The 12,382-nt window shown below is 41.3% G+C and overlaps 1 protein-coding gene across 7 annotated transcripts in view; it reads left to right on the top strand.

The window, feature by feature from the left end:
* Positions 1-12,382, top strand: part of LOC122549307 (transcriptional activator GLI3-like) — a 396,212-nt gene that overhangs the window by 287,801 nt on the left and 96,029 nt on the right. The window contains exon 1 of one of the 7 annotated variants that reach the window (XM_043688912.1): positions 4,949-5,025. The exons of the other annotated variants lie outside the window; for them this stretch is intronic. The gene's annotated coding sequence lies outside the window, so the exon portion shown is untranslated. Of the gene's footprint in view, positions 1-4,948; positions 5,026-12,382 lie in introns of those variants that run through there. 7 annotated transcript variants of the gene reach the window in all.

Raw genomic sequence — 12,382 nt, forward strand, 5'->3', positions numbered from 1 at the left:
GGGCAGTCAGGTTTGTGGATTTTGGGCAGGAGGTAGAAACGGGCGGTGCGGGGTTGTGGGACTATGAGGTTGGCGGCGGTGGATGGGAGATCCCCTGAGGTGATGAGGTTATGAATGGTCTGGGAGATGATGGTTTGGTGGTGGGAGGTGGGCTTCTGGGAGATGATGGTTTGTTGGTGGGAGGTGGGGTTCTGAGGGGTGATGGTTTGGAGGGGGGAGGCTGATTAGTTTGAAAGGGAAGTGCTTGGCTCAGTCTGAGTGAGTTTGATTGTTCTAAAGTGCCGACTGGTTCAGGGTTGTCCCAGCCTCCTGGCCTTGCTCAGGGATTCAGTGGCTGGGGTGGGGAGTTGTGGAGACTCTGTGCTGCTGCTCTCGGCACCTGCTTGTGAACATGCTGCTGGACCGCCACTGTTTTCTGTTTTCCTGCATCATTAAGTCTGCTTATGAAGCGACCATCATTTTCTCTCGAACAAACCCCCAAAGTTGCTGGAAAAGCTCAGTAAGTCTGGTAGCATCCGTGGAGAGAAATCACGGTCCAGTCACCCTTCTTCATTTTCTCCAGCCCACTGCTAAACGACAGTTGGGGCGAAAGTCTAAACCATCGACAAATTTGCACGAAAGAGATCCCGGCATCTGCTTTTTTTTATCTAGTGAAGACTGTGCCGACAGTTTTATTTTCCTGTCACTCCCAGGAGCTGGCGAGTGTGTTGCACTTTTTTTTTATTTTACACTTTGAGGTTAACATTTGAAGAAGATTGCTGTTCCGGCAAAAATGACCCTGACTATGACAGTAATTGACAGTAAGTGCACAGCGTGGCCCCTAGGAGGCGTTGGCTTTGACAGTGTATTCTGACTCCGCCAATTTTGCGCGCCGGTTGGCACCTTACAGACTCTATGCGCTGCTGACAATTACATGTTCTTTCAGCTGCCATGAATAATGCAACTTAGAGTTGATTACAATTCATTTTGTCAGTATGGGTCAAACTAGCTTAAAAAGAAGGCAGCATTGAGGTAAGAAGGCACTGCTTCACCTCCAGCTGGCTCCTGAGAAAGCCCTGATTGCAGTATATATGCTGAATGCAATTGCTATTGCCTCAAATGACAGAATGAACTGCCTCTAAAGCATGCTTTAATTTCCCCCCTTAAAGAAGAAACGTGCGGTCGAAGCATTTTGGCTGGGTCCTAAAATTCGCACAATTCACATAGTTCTCTCAAATTGCAAATGTTGATTGCCATCAAAACAATGAACCCCCAACCTTCTCTAGATGTGTACCTGCTGGTTTACATCCCGATAGTTTTGAATTTTCAATCGATTAATTCGTTGTAAATTGGCAACGCAGACCAGCTGATGCTGTGATCCGTTTTGTTTGTTTTTATATTGCCCCCCACGCCCATCTCTCAAATCCCATGGGCATCATTCCTGAACAATGTTGAAAAGCAGGACATCCGTTCTCTGGCTTCCAGCTACTTTATTTTAATCCGAAGAATAGGAGCCACGTAGAGGTGTGTATATTGGTTTCTCTATTACTGGTTTCCTCAGGTGAGTTTCCTATCTCAGAGGCCTGGCTGAAAAATGTTGAGAACATACTGCTGTAAATTAATTGGCATTTTATCAGGCCAAAGTTCGGGCTCATTATTTAATAAACCCGTCGCTTCTCGTTTCCTCCTTGAGGGTACTTCTGTCGCAGACACATGCCCTCGTCCATCTATCGGCAAAAACTTACACTTACGCTTCCGTTTTTACCGATGGGTAAACTTAGTGCGTGCCAACCTTTCAATGGGCGCTGCCAGCGGGCGAAGTCTGAAACCAGGAGCCTGCACACAAGGAAGTATATCCTTACAATATCAAAACCGAAATAACTGCGGATGCTGTAAATCAGAAACAAAAACACAAGTTGTTGGAAAAACAACTTCCTCTGAGGAAGGGTCAGCGGACCCGAAAAGTTAACTTTGATTTCGGTTCACGGATGCTGCCAGACCTGCTGAGTTTTTCCAGCAGTTTCTGTTTTTGTTACATCCTCACGTTCCTCGGTCATAGAAATATATAGCAAACAACTCGAAATTGTGACTCAATTTTCTTATTCTGTTGCTTGTACTTTCATGTGATAAATCATGTTTTTTTCTGGGCATTTTCCTGTACTCTTTTTAAAAACTTTTCAATTTCCAACCGTTCTAAGTGCTATTCTGGAATTGTGGAGTGATGGTTATGCTACTGGAATAGCAACCCAGAAGTTGTTAGCTTAAAACCTGCCACAATAGTTTGGGAAATTCGACATGGTGGTTGAAGCTAATATGACCTGTCCAGTTCAGTTTGTCAGTGGTAGCTCCCAGGATGTTGACAGTGGGGAATACAGTGATGGTAAGCCATTAAAATGTCAAAGGGCGGTGACCAGATTGTCTCTTATTGGAGACAGTCATTGCCCAGCACTTATGTGGCATGAATGTTATTTGCCACTTGTCTGAACAAGCTTGGATATTGTTCAGGACTTGCTGCATTTGGACATGGATTACTTCAGCACCTGAGAAGTTGTAAATGGTGCTGAATGTTGTATAGCCATCAGGGAACATCCCTCCTTTTGACCTTATGATGGAGGCCAGTTCATTGATGAAGTAGCTGAAGTTAGTTGGGCATCTGATACTACTTCAAACTCCTGCAGAGATATCCTAGATTTTAGAAGACTGACCAACAACCACAACCGTCTTCCTTTGTGCCAGTTATGATTCAAACCAATGAAGAATTTCCCCCCAATCTCCTTTGACTCGAAATTTGCTAGGTCTCCCTGTTTTTCACATTTAGTCAAATGCAGCTTATGTGGCAAAAACAATCATCCTTACTTCCAATTTGGAGTCCAGTACTTTTATCCATGTTTGGACCAAAGGCTGTAAGAGGTCAGGAGCTGGGGACCCCCGGCAGACCCAAACTAAGCACTCCTGAACAGGTTATTGCTCAGCAAGTGCTGCTTCAGAGCAATTTCACAATCATCTTTCAGCACTATACTGATGATTGACAGTAGACTGATAGCATGGTCATTCGCTCGGTTCAATCTGCCCTGGTGTTTGTGTACTGACATAACTGGGCATTTTTCCCACATTGTCAGGTATATGCCACTCTTGTAGCTGTACAGTTTGGCAAGGGTGGTGACAAATTCTCAAGTAGAACTCTTTAGTACTATTGCCAGAATGTTGTCAGGGCCTGTGGCCTTAGCAATATTCAGTGCCTTTAGTTGTTTCTTGATTTCTTGATATTGAATCTAATTGGCTGAAGGGTCCTATCTGTAATGCTGGGATTTTTGAGCAAGGTTGAAATGGATCATCCATTGAGTACTTCTGGCTGAAAATTGTTGTAAATGCTTCAATTCTTTCCACAGAAGTACTAGGCTCCCCCATCATTGAGATGCTTGTGGATCCTCCTCCATCAGTGAGTTGGCTAATTATCTACCACTGAGCATGACTGGATATGGCAGCACTGCAGAGCTTGGATCTGATCCATTGGTTGTGGAATCACTGTCACTCACTGTTTATGCTGTTTGGCAGCAAGAACTCCTGTTTTTTAGCTTTACCAGGTTGGCACCTCATTTTTAGGTATGCATTTGCTGTTCCTAGCATGTGCTCCTGCACTCTCCATTGAACTTGGGTTGATCCCTGACTGCTGCCTGTGGTAAAGGAGGGGCTATGTCAGGCCATGATGTTGCAGACCATGTCTGAGAACAATTTTGCTGCTGCTGATGGCCAACAGCATCTCATGGAGGCAAAGTCTTGAGTTGCTAGATCTATTTGAAGTCTATCTAATTAAGCACAATGATAGTGTCACACAACTTGATGGAGGTAGCAAAGATGGGATTTTGTCTCCACAAAGACTCTGTGGTGATCTCTCTTACCAATACTATTATGGATATATGCATCTATCACAGACAGAAAAAGCGATACTGGCATAGAGGTAATGCCATTGGATATAGTAATCCAGAATCTGAGGCTAATGTTCTGGGGATATTAATTTGAATTCCACCATGGCAGATGATCAGATTTGAATTCATTAAAAAAAAATGGAATTTAAAAAAAAAGTGAACCTAATGGTGAGTGTGCAAACACAGCTGATTGCTGTTTATAAAAAGTCTATCTGGTACATTATTGTCATTTAAGGAAGAATATCTGTCATCTTTACCTGGTCTGATCTACATGTAATTCCAGACAGTAATTTGGTTAGCTTTTAGTTATCTTCAGGATATATAGGGATGGACAGTAAAAGGTGGCCTAGCCACTGACTACCACATTCCCATGAATGAACAAAAAAAGGTGAATTTGATGTCAAGTGTGTTTTGCTTATTTGCTGTTTTTTTTTTACCACCTGCCACAGATCCAGTTTAGCGTATATGTCCTGGTGGCTCAATGGTTAGCGCTGCTGCCTCACAGCACCAGCGTCCCAGGTTCGATTCCAGCCTTGGCTGACTGTCTGTCTGTGTGGAGTTTGCACATTCTCCCCGTGTCTGCGTAGGTTTCCTTCCACAGTCCAAAGATGTGCAGGCCGGGTGAATTGGCTATGCTAAATTGCCCATAGTGTTAGGTGCATTAGTCAGAGGGAAATGGGTCTGGGTGGGTTACTCTTCGGAGGGTCGGTGTGGACTTGTTGGGCCGAAGGGCCTGTTTCCACACTGGAGGGAATCTAATCTAATCTTCCTGCTGGGCCAGTTTACTGGACTGCCGTGCCACTCTCAGTGATGAATATTGAAGTTTCCAAGCTAGAGTACTTCCTTCCTAATGTAGTGTCGGAAAAGCTGCAATCAGTTAGTCCCTCGCCAATGCTTACAATTAAAACTAAATACTCAACATATTCTCAATGGAAGGGAATCTGCCATTCTCATCATTTCTGTCCAGCATTTTGTGGTTGACTCTTAGCCCCCCAGGGAAGGATAATAAACGGTGTGTCCAGCATTCCAAGAACGCTTCTGGTCGTTGAATGACAGTAACAAGCATTGCTGACTGAGATGAGAGATCTCCGGCGAAAGTAAACTTAACGTGAAAGCCGTTGTGAGTATAGCACCTCACCTCAACATTCAACGCTTCGGCACCCCTTCAGTTTGTTACCTCTAACAGTACATCGCGCTGTAAATGTGCAATGCATACTCTCCTAAGTCAGCCGACTATAAAAAAAAGTACCGGCCTTTATTTCAGAACCTTTGATTCATTCACTTCCCTTTCAAGAATTCATCAAACAGCGTTGCATTATGATGGAATTTGTCGTCTACTGCCCGCTTTCCCTTTCCCCTCCTCGCTGAACCCATTATATTCCCAAGGATGGAATGACAAGGCCTGTACAGGGAGAGCGCGAACTGTATGGGAGAACACCAAAGTCTGTTCGAGTGCTCCGTGAATGTTATTCAGAGAGGAGCTAGTACCTTGAACGAGCTCATTTCTCACATTCAATATGACGGAGTTGTCGTGTTCCCTCTCCACAATAGTGATGCAAACACCAAAAAACGTTGAGTTTATTTTAAAAGAATCAATCAGGACACGGCGGACTGAAACCTTGATGCTTGTTTGAAGCCTTTTTCCCCTGAATCCTTACGGCCGTTCTTTGTAGTTAACACTATTCTCAATAGATTTGCTAAATTTTGAGTTTAAAACATGCTCATGTTTTGTAATTAGCACCGGCGGATCACTTTTCCCAAAATGCAGCTTTTAAGCTCAATTGTTTTCTACAATTGAGATTTCTGACCAGAGTAAACTAATCAGCAGCCACATTAATAGAGAAGGGAGGAAAGCGAACTCGAACAATGAATAAAACAGCGAGAGGGAAAAGAGCAGGTCAGTTGCCATTTGCAATTGTGTGTCTGCAGATCAGTGGGACAGCTACTTAGCTGACAAGACTTCATGATTAATGGCGTTTATTCTTGACAGAAGCCCCTTTATTTATCTGCAGTGCAGTTTCGTGATCCTATCGGTTACCTGAATGAAAAATATTCAGTCATACCGATATTGCGGTGTAAATTGAGTAGAGTCACTTTTTATTCTATCTTTGAGCCTTATCGTCTGCACAGTAATTTTCTTGCAGAGGCTTGATATACAGAGGCAGGATTTAGCTGTACTTGACACAAAGCTGCTACAATTTCCACTGGAACTTAGAGCCGCTCGCGGAAATATATGGGGAACGTGTCTCCTTCTGCAATAAATGCTGATAAGCATTTCATTAAATATGTAAACAAGTAATAGCCTAGGAGTTTTTGGACCTTTTTGGCACTCGATACAAACCTAGTCGCAGCTTGTTTGCATATAGCGCTTGTAGTTCCACTTTCTTCCAATCAATCATCATCCAATTCCAATCAGCGTGCAAGCAGACACTATCATTCATCCTGAGAGTAATTTTTGAGCTGGACACACTGAGCTTATAATGACCATACGGCACATTAGTCACTGCGATAACGGCCGACGACATCCATTGAAAAATTCTCCACATTCTCTTGACGTTCTCGGAAATGAGAACAAATGTTAAACAAATGTTTATTCGATTAGCTGGTTTTAACAGCATTAAGTGTGAGGGAGACTCTTGACATTGAAGTGACTGAAATCTTTTGGAAACGCAGTTGCTGGTTCCATGGACTATTCTCACATGAATGTGGCACTGACCCATGGCTCTCATCGTCGAGACCGTGCGGAGACCGGGTTCTGCTTGGTTACCAGTTTTAAAAAGGGCCCTGAAAAATAAAGCTGCCTCCTCGGTAGATTTATTGCGTGTCAGATCCCAGTCAATTTTGGTTTAAGTTGCCTTTATCAACCTATTGTGAGCTGTACGGTTTATAACCAAGTTTGAATGCTTCGATTAAACATATGGGTGTGCTTTAAAGTGTCATCCAGCTTGAGCTGGATTTTAGCTATATTCCGCAGAGTTAACGGGCGAGTCGCTTCTCGTCCTGAGCCTATTTGCAGACTGTTGTTGGCTAACTTTCCTGACAGTCGGCTGATCTGCACAGGGAGGCAGTAGGTCGCTTTTGGAATGGTCGCGACGTTTCAAGTGTAGACGTGAAACCGACTCTGCAGATTCTAGCAATAAGCCCTGGTATCTTTCTGAGAAAGATTAAAGTTCACATTGTCGCGTGGCTATCTCAAGGGTTCACTTCCTTTCCAAGCCAACGGCTTAACCGAGGGGTTTGACACCTGTGCTGAGCCCCCGGGGCGGGACAGGGGAAAGGGTTTGGAAAGGAAAATCAGGGGATGTTCCTGTCCTCTGGCCTTGTCCAATCGCCCCGTGGACAGAAGGCAGGGTGGAGCTTCGCGATATCCCCAGCTGGCACACTCATTCCAGATTACATATGCAAGATGGTATTTGGGAAGGCACAATAGGGATAAACTCAATGGTGCTAATGTGTATTCATATCGAACCTATTGCTCAGCATATATCGCAAAGTATCGGAACAAAGCTGTTTTATTTTTGCCATAACCCTTTTACCTGTAAAGAGATCAAAATTTCCTCAATAATTCAACAAAGCTACAATTTTCTCCATTGTATCAAACCAGAGCAGCCAATCTGAGAAAGGCAATGTACTTTCTGCTGTTCTTGTATTTACAGGATTGTGTGTTAATTAGCTGAGTTGCTGGTTGTTACTCAAATCTGGAGCATTAAGCAATAGTTAATTAGTGCTTGGAGTAACTGTGGAAGTGTCAATCAAACCACTGGATGTAATTAACTGCACCATTTCAGAAATCCATATTCAGTTAGTAAAATAACCCACATTCCTTCATTTATATAGTACGTTCATGATATTCTGACACTTTACAGCCAAGAAAGGACATTTATTGTATAGTTGCTTTTCTAATGTGAGGAAACTCAGCAGCCAGTATCTACATATCAAGATTCCACAAATAGTAATGACTGCATAATCATTATGACAATGTTGGTTAGAGAGGAATATAGTTGAAATGATAAGCTAACTCTTTAGCCTCCACAGCCTCATTTTAGCATCACATCCAAAAGTCGGAAATTTCGCAAACAGTGCAAAATCGCAGATTCTAAGTCATAAGAACTGCAGCACATTGCTGAAACATTTCTGGTTTGAGTCAGGAGGTTAAATTTCCACTTAAGGACAGTGGTGCCTGCATGCTGAAGTATCAACCTAGACTGTGTGTTTACATTCCTGGAGGATTCTTGAATGCACAACCTTTTTGTTTACATGTGAGAATGCTTCCAACTGATCCAAACCAGCCACTCAAATATGCTGAAAGTCTTAATAGAGAACCAACCCCATTTACACAGCTTGTAGTGTTACTGCTTTCATCTTTGTATTTATTTCTGAGTCTTAGTATTGGCAACTGTTTTATCAAAGTCAGGCACAAGACAACTACATTTTTCTGGTATTCCTTTTCTGTCTTCTGTTGTCCCATTACCACCAGCTTCTTGGTACTCTCCAGTGTGTCACCCAGGTTTGGGGTGTTGCAGAGTCATTGGGCAGAAGAACCACAGTCCACAATTGAAAAGACCTAAATATTGCTCTGACTGAATGCGTCAAATTCAGCTCAGATCCAGACCTTTCCTGTTCTGTGCAATTTGGAGGCAAAGGACTTTGTTTAATTCTGAAAGTGAATTTTTTTAAGTGAGTCGAAAAATCAGTGAAAATTTCTCAGATGTTTAATTTTGACTCTTTAAGAGTAAATTAACAGGTCAAGTTGTGAACCAGTGTTTCCATTGGAAGGTAGGTACGGTAACATGAATTGTCTTTAGTTCCAGATATTTGGCAATTTAATTGTGTTGTTTACTAGTTTACTGCTATTAGTCAGATATGACATCTTCAGATAAAATTTGGTAAATTGTGAAGTTAATACAAGCACAAATCATGTTCAGATAATGGAGGATTGAAACAGTCAAACCAGTGAACAGCAATATAATATCTATGAGCTATAAATCTGGGTCATTACAAGATCTGTGCAATTTGGAGGCAAAAGACTTTGTTTAATTCTGAAAGTGAATTATTTTTATGTGAGTTGAAAAATCAGTGAAGATTTCTCTGATGTTTACTTTTGACTCTTTAAGAGTAAATTAACAGGGACAGTTGTGAACCAGTGTTTCCATTGGAAGGTAGATAAGGTAGATAGATTGATGTTAAGAAAATGAGGAAGTTTCACTGGAAATCTAAATGGCTCCAATTTTGATTTGACTTTAGAAGTTAATTTGTTTCCTTTTTGATTTGTCTTTACAAGTTTGAGGAAATCAGTGCTGGCAAACCAAGTGAAATCTCTCTTTCTCTTTTCAACCAGTTGTGTGACAGGAGTACTCTATATTACAAGGCACTTACATTTGACCAAATGACTCAGTTATTCCAGAAGGCATTCTAGTATGGTTTTTGAGTGACTGACATATTGCTCCATTATGTTCTACAACAGTTGGCTGAAACTAAGTAGAAGCTTAGTAGAATTTGCCAACAGATTGCTACTGTGCTCTTGGCTGGATGACTTCATATGTCTTTGGCCAAGTGGGCTGATTGATAATCAACTAATGGAGTCCCCAAACGCATCTGCATGCCAAGAAACTGATGGATCTGACTGGGGTATTTCATGAGGCTGACTGAAGAAGTACATGGGTACAGTCCATTATGAAATTATTTGTTTTGATGGAGAGCCAAGTGTGCTGTCACTTTCAAGAAGGTGGTTAAAGCAATCAATTAAAACAAATCACAAATAATGTATTGTGAAGCACAGCTGTTGCTATCTTTATATGTCCTAATTTATCTATTTTTACGTCCAGAATTTGCTGTCTCACATTGGCAAACATTTTGTTGCTAACGCTGCTAAAATGGAATCATGTTATTTACAAATTAAACTTTCAAGCAAAATCTAATACTGTAAACTATTATTCTAAAATATTCACTGTTTAAATAATCAATAACAAATAGGTGACCTACTTGTTAATCATTATGCATCTGAAATATTTTTGTTTTTTATGGAGGGGCTTGGGATTTATAACATTTTAAGGTTTTACAAAATGATATTCAGTTGCAACAGGCGAAGAAAAGAAAGCCAAAAAGAGAACATAAAAAAGATTTAAAGTTACGAACAGAAGTTGAGATGGACGTGAAGCTTCAGTTGAAGCTCTGGACCTTTCAAAATCAATCCTTTTTTTTGCAGCTTAACAGTTGACCTGCCCACCTTGGGCTTATTAGTTCATTGAACCACACTTTTTTATCATGTGCACATTTGAGTGAATGTAAACAAAGGATCTTTCAAGTTTGTTTTAATTTTTCATTCTTTTAAACAATTTAAATTGAACCATTTGAATTCTCCTTGATTTTGCAATCAAAAAGGTGAATTTTGATGTTGTGGTCGAGAAACCAAAGAAAGGTAAATCAGGGAGTCAATACATACTTATGTCTTATGTGTATATCATATTTTCTCACTCACTCACTCACTTTTTTTTTGGATGTGTGCAGACTGACCCTATTTGAGCTCCAGTGATAATTTTAGGCAAACGTCTCATGCAATCCTGCAAAGGTTTTCTGTGGAGTTTTCCTCTCAAAAAGACCATCTCCAAGGCAGTGTGAACCACATTGACCTTATATCCAAGTGGTATTACTAATTATCTATCCTCTAGAAATATCCATTGCATAGTAGCTTGGAATTCATTGGACAGGATAAAGTACAACTAGTTAGAAAACCTAACATTCTTAACTTTCTGGGGCCTGCATTTTAATAGATTCCGTGACATGTCCAAAATGGTGAATAGACCTTGGATCTGAAAGGCAGAAACCATTTTTTGCTGATATAAAGGAGTCGGACATGGTTCATGCATGAGGGGAACCCAGACTCAGCAGGACCATATGAATTTCGTGTTCAGTTCAAACAAAACCCAATTTTTGCCAGAGATGGAGAAAGTGTGTGAATTGGTTATTTTTATAATTTGCATAAATGCCCTTTTGAAGAATGGATAAGGTTTATAGAACTGTTAAACTGCCATGTTGTTTTCATCTCCTGCATTTTAGCAATGAGGAAGGAGTCCGACTACATATGTCTAAGTGTTAAATTTGATTGAGGTTTTTGAAGAGGTGACACAGAAAATTGATGAAGTCAGAGTGTGGACATTGTCCATATGGACTTCAGCAAAGCATTCAAAGGTTTCCGTATGGTAGACTGGTTAGCAAAGTTAGATCACATGGGATATAGGGGGAGCTAGCCAATTTGATATAAAATTGGCTCGAAGGTAGGAGACAAAAGGTGGTAGTAGAGGGTTGCTTTTCGGACTGGAGGTCTGTGATTAGCAGTGTACCATGAGAGTCAGTGCTGGATTTATTGTTTTTCATCGTTTATATAAATGATTTGAATGTGAATGTAGGAGGCATGGTTAGTAAATTTGCAGATGACACCAAAAGAGGGCAGTGAACAAGATTATCTCAGAGTATAATGGGACCTTGGTCAGATTTGTCAGTGGACTGAGGAGTGGCAGATGGAATTTAATTTAGATAAATGTGACGTTTTGCATTTTGGTAAGGCAAACCAGTGCAGAATGTATACAGTTAAGCATAGGGCTGTTGCTGAATAAAGAGACCTAGAAGTGCAGGTTCATAGTTCCTTGAAAGGGGAGTTGCAGGTAGACAGAGGGGTGAAGAAGGCATTTGGCACACTTGCCTTCATTGGTCAGAATATTGAGTGTAGGAGTTGGAATGTCATGGTGTAGCTGTACATGTCATTGCTCACACCACTTTTAGAATACCGTGTACAATTCTGGTCACCCTTGTGTAGGGAGGATGTTGTTAAACTTGAGCGGGTGCAGAAAAGATTGACAAGGACTTGCTGGAACTGGAGGGTTTGAGTCATAGGGAGAAGCTGTATAGGCTGGGACTTCTTTCACTGGAATGTCAGAGGCTCGGGGTGACCTTACAGAAGATTATAAAATCATGAGGGGCAAGGGTAGGGTGAATAAGGTAAAGTCTTTTTCCTGGGATTGGGGTGTCCAAAACTAGAGGGGAGAGTTTTAAAAAGGATCTGATAGGTACGGTTTTCATGCAGAGGGTGCCAGGTATGGAACGAGCTGCCAGAGGTAGTGGTGGAGGCTGGTACAATTACAACATTTAAATGCCATCTGGATGGATATATGAATAGATAAAGGTTTAGAGGCATATGGACCACCTGCTGACAAATGGAACTAGGTTAGATTGGGATGTCTAGTCGGCGTGGACAGAAGGGTCTGATTCTATGTTGTATCACTGTATAAAAATTTGGTTTAGCTGACATAATGCTTAGCACTGTCATTGTATAAATATTATTACGACTGTTTACTAAAACATGCCATTTGCAGAGGGGGAGATTATAAATTCAGAGTTTGATTGACAACGAGGTTATTAGAGGATAAGCTGTCTTTGATATGAGGTTTTCAATACAAAAGTTTGTTTTTATATGGGAATAA

The sequence above is a fragment of the Chiloscyllium plagiosum genome, chromosome 4 (assembly GCF_004010195.1).
Source record: "Chiloscyllium plagiosum isolate BGI_BamShark_2017 chromosome 4, ASM401019v2, whole genome shotgun sequence".
NCBI classification, from domain to species: Eukaryota; Metazoa; Chordata; class Chondrichthyes; order Orectolobiformes; family Hemiscylliidae; genus Chiloscyllium; species Chiloscyllium plagiosum.